This window comes from Miscanthus floridulus, unplaced genomic scaffold (genome assembly GCF_019320115.1).
Source record: "Miscanthus floridulus cultivar M001 unplaced genomic scaffold, ASM1932011v1 os_2490_2, whole genome shotgun sequence".
Classification (NCBI taxonomy): Eukaryota; Viridiplantae; Streptophyta; class Magnoliopsida; order Poales; family Poaceae; genus Miscanthus; species Miscanthus floridulus.
In genome coordinates this window covers 7,191-14,380 of record NW_027098334.1, presented here as the reverse complement: position 1 = coordinate 14,380, position 7,190 = coordinate 7,191, and positions in this window count along the sequence as shown.

Below are 7,190 nucleotides of genomic sequence, written 5' to 3'. Positions count from 1 at the left end.
CTCTATCTCTGCTACCGTACTTTTTGATTCTGGTGCTTCGCATTCTTTTATCTCCCAAGCTTTTATTAGAATGCATAGCATACCTTGTGTTCCATGAAAAAACCCATACTAGTAAATTCCCCGGAGGTAGTATGCCAGCTTTCTTATTGGAGCCCCTCAACTAGCATTTCCTTAAGGGGGGTAGACTTCAAAGTGAAGCCTATTATGTTGAGAACAGTGGAAATTGATCTTATTATGGGAATGGATTGGATGAAACAACACCGGGCATTGATTCAGTGTCAGGAGAAATCTATGGTTGTGACATCACTCAATGGAGATAGAATCTGTGTAGAGTGGTAGTGCAAGCTCAGCCTACAGCCACAGTGAATCAGCTAGATGGTGAAGCAATGAACAAGATCGTGTCATGGAGGAGTTCCCAGATCTCTTCCCCGATGACTTGCCAGGTATGCCACCTGACTGAGACATTGAATTCATTATTGAATTATTGACCTGGAACTGCACCTATAGCTAAACGTCCATATAGAATGGGAGTTAATGAATTAGAAGAGCTTAAGAAACAACTAAAAGAGGTTGCAGAGCTGAAAAGAGGTTAAAAGTTCATACGCCCCAGTTCTTCCCATGGGGGGCACCTGTGATCTGTGGATAAGAAGGATGGTAGTCAATGGATGTGTGTGGATTACGTCTCACTTAATGAGGTTACAATCAAGAATAAATACCCTTTGCCTAGGATGATGATTTGTTGATCAGTTGAGAGGAGCCCATGTGTTCATCCAAGATTGATCTCATCATGGGATCAGCATACGCTTAAGATTCGAAACTCGGGACATACCCAAGACAGCATTCACTACACGGTATGGATTATACGAGTACACCATTATGTCTTTGGATTGACCAATGCACAATACATTATTCGATGTATCTGATGAATAAGGTGTTCATGGAAGTTCTGGTAAATTTGTGGTGGTTCATAGATGACATACTAATATTCTCCAAGACTGAAAGAAGAACATGTGAAACACATAAGGTTGGTCTTGCTAAAAAGCTTAGAGAACATAAGGTGTACGCTAAGCGGAGCAGCGTGTGAGGTTTTGTGGAGAACACTTGAAAAACAATTGCATATGCAACATCCTGATAAAACACTTGCAACATATGTTTGAAACATATGCAACATCCGGATAAACACACTTGCAACATACGTAAACATTGGGAACAGACACTTGCAACATACGTGTACAACCTTACAACATATGCAACATCCACATGAAAACACTTGAAACATACCTACGAAACATATGAAACACTTGAAACATGCGCTTGGGAGCCAGGGGGCGTGCGATTCTAGCCGTCGGGGTTGGAGCTGCCGCCGCTCGAGCACCACCGCCACCATCGCTAGCAGCACCAAGCTTGGCTCGGCCGGGCGGGCGGCGCACATGACGGCGCGGAGCTAGAAGCGCGGGATGGGCAAGCGCGATGGGCGGGTGTGAGCGGCGCGGGATGGGTGCGCGGCAGCAGCGAGGCGGAGTGGGCGCACGCCAGACGGGAAGGCCACGGCTGGAGAAGGCTGTTGCATTGGGGAAGGCCAGCGGTGGGCGGGTGGCGCGGTGGATGTGCCCACGGCGGTCGCATGCGTGCGGCAGTGGGGAAAGAAAATGTCGTTGTGTTTTTATTTTTTGGAGAAACCGCGTCGTGCTGAAGGTGGAGCGGAGGAGGCCCGTTGGGCCTGATCATTGGGTAGGCCCGGGAACGAGCCGTACGAACTGAACACGCCGGGAAGAACGCTTGTGTGTGCTGGCACTATCGTAAGAAAATACTGATATTTATGATATGGAACAAGTACGATTGATAATACAATATATTTTTTATAGTGAATCAATTGGAAGAAGACACAAATATTGAGACTATTCTTTCTATAAATCTAGAAGAATTAGATGTCTGCATTTCTTTTATGTGGAGTACTACAAAATTATGGGAAGCTGAGGGTGTTATAACAGCCAAGCCAAACTCTTCTGTGAACTCAAAGGCCATGACCCAACCAAACATCAACTGCACACCACTTGTCTTGACACCACACAAGAATTGCATCACAGCATGCCTTCACCTTCTTCCTCCCGTCATCACTCCACGCCAAGACCTCCGCTCGTCGTCTCTTACAAATGCCAAGCCCATGCCCTTCCTCCTACTCACTACCAACGCCGCCCAAGAAGGCACCAACAACCAGCAGCAGCTCAGGATGGGCGACGCACACTAGTAGAGAACAGACCTTTGATCCTCGGCCAAAATGGGCTCTAGTCCCGGAATTTTTTGCACCCAGGACTAGAAATACCTTTAGTCCCGGTTGGTGGCTCCAACCGGGACTAAAGGTCCCTACCCAACGGCTACTGCGCCAGACAGAGGTGGCAGGGACCTTTAGTCCCGGTTGGAGCCACCAACCGGGACTAAAGGTATACTTTTACTCCCGGTTGGTAGCTCCAACCGGGAGTAAAGGTCTACTCCCGGGCCGTGGCTGCGCCCGGGGTTGGAAAGTTACCTTTAGTCCCGGTTGGAGCCACCAACTGGGACTAAAGGTCCCCCTTTATATATCGGCCGTCTCCTTCTTCCTCCCCGAGCCCGAGCTCAGCACATTTTGAAGCTCACTGCACTAGTGTTCTTGCTTCCTCCCTCCCTCCATTGTTCCTCCATCCATTCTTCGATTCCTCCGTCGATTTCTTCGATTCCTCCGTCGATTCTTCAGTTGTAAAGATTACCAATCTCATACTCTCATTTTTCACCATTGTCTTATGTCATTTTGTTCACTATATATATATGGTTCTTTGTTGTGGTTTTTTTCATTTGTAAGCAATTTGAGCTCAAAATCACTTCAAGCTTGCATATTTACATGAAAGAAGGTTAAAGTATATATAAATATAAACTTAGAAAATAGTTAGAAAATTATAGAAAATCCGTACTAGTTGAACTTGCGGACCGTGTTCATCTCGGCGAGCATGTTCTCTGCCGAGCGGTAACGGACGTCAAGGAGGAGCTTTGATTCTACGAGGGAGAGCGGCAACAGTCGTGGAAGACCGTGTTCCCTTCCTCGTAGAATCGGAGCTCTTCCATGGCCAAGTACGGTGCCATCCGGTGGAGAAATGCTCGCCGAGATGATCACGTAAGCAAGTTCAACTAGTACAGATGATTATTTATTCACATGTCCCGATATCGTCGTAGTAGTCTGTCAATCACCGTACCCAAACGTAGTATATATATAAATATAAACTTAGAAAATAGTTAGAAAATTATAGAAAATCCGTACTAGTTGAACTTGCGGACCGTGTTCATCTCGGCGAGCATGTTCTCTGCCGAGCGGTAACGGATGTCAAGGAGGAGCTTTGATTCTACGAGGGAGAGCGGCAACGGTCGTGGAAGATTGTGTTCCCTTCCTCGTAGAATCGGAGCTCTTCCTTGACCAAGTACGGTGCCGTCCGGTGGAGAAATGCTCGCCGAGATGATCACGTAAGCAAGTTCAACTAGTATGGATGGTTATTTATTCACATGTCCCGATATCGTCGCAGTAGTCTGTCAATCACCGTACCCAAACGTAGTATATACAAATATAAACTTAGAAAATAGTTAGAAAATTATAGAAAATCCGTACTAGTTGAACTTGCGGACCGTGTTCAGCTCGGCGAGCATGTTCTCTGCCGAGCGGTAATGGATGTCAAGGAGGAGCTTTGATTCTACGAGGGAGAACGACAACGGTCGTGGAAGACCGTGTTCCCTTCCTCGTAGAATCAGAGCTCTTCCTTGACCAAGTACGGTGCCATCCGGTGGAGAAATGCTCGCCAAGATGATCACGTAAGCAAGTTCAACTAGTACGGATGGTTATTTATTCACATGTCCCGATATCGTCGTAGTAGTCTGTCAATCACCGTACCCAAACGTAGTATATATAAATATAAACTTAGAAAATAGTTAGAAAATTATAGAAAATCCGTACTAGTTGAACTTGCGGACCGTGTTCAGCTCGGCGAGCATGTTCTCTGCCGAGCGGTAACGGATATCAAGGAGGAGCTTTGATTCTACGAGGGAGAGCGACAACGGTCATGGAAGACCGTGTTCCCTTCCTCGTAGAATCGGAGCTCTTCCTTGACCAAGTACGGTGCCGTCCGGTGGAGAAATGCTCGCCGAGATGATCACGTAAGCAAGGTCAACTAGTACGGATGGTTATTTATTCACATGTCCCGATATCGTCGCAGTAGTCTGTCAATCACCGTACCCAAACGTAGTATATATAAATATAAACTTAGAAAATAGTTAGAAAATTATAGAAAATCCGTACTAGTTGAACTTGCGGACCGTGTTCAGCTCGGCGAGCATGTTCTCTGCCGAGCGGTAACGGATATCAAGGAGGAGCTTTGATTCTATGAGGGAGAGCGACAACGGTCGTGGAAGACCGTGTTCCCTTCCTTGTAGAATCGGAGCTCTTCCTTGACCAAGTACGGTGCCGTCCGGTGGAGAAATGCTCGCCGAGATGATCACGTAAGCAAGGTCAACTAGTATGGATGGTTATTTATTAAAACATGTTTTTGAGCTATAATGTATTAAAAATGAGTATAGAGATATAGATAATTTTATAGTTTCTTAATTTTATTTGTTTATAAAAGGAGAAATTTATAGTGTATTAAAAAATGAGTATAGAGAGTAGATGGCAACTGCTTCATTGTTTAGAGATATAGATAATTTTATAGTTTCTTAATTTTATTTGTTTATAAAATGAGAAATTTATAGTGTATTAAAAAATGAGTATAGAGAGTAGATGGCAACTGCTTCCGGGTCCTCGGCCTCTCATGGGTTTCCAAAGCGACTTAGGCCAGGCCTCCCTCTCATTCCATGTGTCAAGTGTCGTGATGAGACGAAGATTGTGATGGAGTACCGAGTGGAGAAGGAGGGTCCCAACAAGGTTCGTATCTTCTACAAGTGTCCGGATCGCAATGTGAGTTATTTTATCGTATTTAATGATTATGGTTAGTTTATACCTATTTTCATGATGGTTGTGATTAAAGTTCTAACTTTTTATTTTAATTTTAGTGGGATGGCAGTGGACGATGTTCAGGCTTCTACTGAGAGGAAGAGTATGTTGAACTCGTGCAAAAATATCTTGCACAACAGGCAGATACGGCGGCTAATGAGGCAGTGATCCAGCCGAAGAAGCCCAAAGATGTTGCACAATCGGGGGATCTGTCTGTTTTAGTTGAGATTGGTCGCAAAATCCTTGTGCTCCTGAAATGTATTTTAGCTTTAGTTCTTTTAGTGGTAGTTGGGATTGTCTACATTGTAGCGATGCTTTCATAAATTTATATCTTTTGTGGTGGCACGCATGTTGTATAAATAATTAATTATGATCTAGGTTTTAATATGGTATTTATGTCATGTAATGCAGATGAGCCGGCATTGGATGTACAATGCTGATCGCCGCTCCCAAGAGTTCATTGACGGCGTGCATTCTTTGTTACGTGCGGCCGAGGCAAACAAACGCGATGATTTCATGTGCTGCCCATGTGCCATATGTAAGAATACGGTGGAATATCCTTGCTCAAGGACTCTTCATTCACACTTGTTCAAGTTGGGTTTCATGCCAAACTATATTTGTTGGACGAAGCACGGAGAAACCGGTGTTGTAATGGAAGAAGGTGAAGAAGAACAATGGGACGACAATGATATTATTCCCGATGGTGCGTGCTTCAATGATACTGCAATGGGAGAAGCTGAAGAAGAGGTAGCCGCAGAAGATGCGCCGGCTGATGATCTTTCTCAGGTCATTCGTGACGCACAAAGAGAATGTGAAAGTGAAAAGGAGAAGATCAAGTTCGAGCGGATGCTAGAAGATCACAAGAAATTGTTGTACCCAACTTGTGATGTAGGGCAGAAAAAGTTGGGAACCACACTAGAATTGCTGCAATGGAAGGCAAAGAATGGTGTATCTGACAAGGGATTTGGAGGGTTACTAAAAATCCAAAAGAAGATGCTTCCGAAGGACAATGAATTGCCCGCCACTACCTATGAAGCAAAACAAGTTGTCTGTCCTATGGGGCTAGAAATCGAGAAGATACATGCATGTCCTAATGACTGCATCCTGTACCATGGCAAAGAGTACGAGAAATTGGATGCATGCCCGGTATGCCATGCATCGCGGTATAAGATCAGGCGAGATGACCCTGGTGATGTTGAGGGCGAACGTCCGCAGAAGAAAATCCCTGCCAAGGTTATGTGGTATGCTCCTATAATACCATGCTTGAAACGTCTGTTCAGAAACAAAGAACATGCAAAATTGTTGCGATGGCACCAAGAAGACCGTAAGGTAGACAATATGTTGAGACACCCTGCTGATGGGTCCCAGTGGAGAGCAATCGACAGAGAATTCCCAGAGTTTGCAAATGACGCAAGAAACTTAAGGTTTGCTTTAAGTATAGATGGTATCAATGCTTTTGGAGAGCAGAACAGTAGTCATAGCACTTGGCCTGTTACTCTAAGTATCTACAACATTCCTCCTTGGTTATGCATGAAGCGGAAGTTCATTATGATGCCTATGCTCATCCATGGCCCGAAGCAACCTGGCAATGACATCGATGTGTACCTGAGACCACTTATTGACGAACTTCTCATTTTGTGGAATAAAGAAGGTGTACGTGTGTGGGATGAGTACAAATAGGAACACTTTGATCTGCGAGCATTGTTGTTCGTAACAATCAATGATTGGCCTGCTCTAAGTAATCTTTCAGGACAGTCAAATAAGGGATATAATGCATGCACACACTGCTTCGGTGATATTAGAGGTGTATTCTTGAAAAAATGTCGAAAGGTCGTGTACCTTGGCCATCGTCGATTTCTTCCTGCAAATCACCCCGTAAGAAAGAAAGGCAAGCATTTTAAAGGGAAGGCAGACCACCTGACCAAGCCTCGCAACCTAACCGGTGAGGATGTACTCGATATGGTCAATGATGTGAAAGTCGTCTTTGGAAAAGGACATGGAAGCCAACCTATTCCGAACGACGCTAACGGTCACGCACCCATGTGGAAGAAGAAGTCCATATTTTGGGACCTACCCTATTGGCAAGTCCTAGAGGTCCGCAGCTCGATCGACGTGATGCACCTGACGAAGAATCTTTATGTGAACCTGCTAGGCTTCATGGGTGTGTATGGAAAGCCTAAGGACA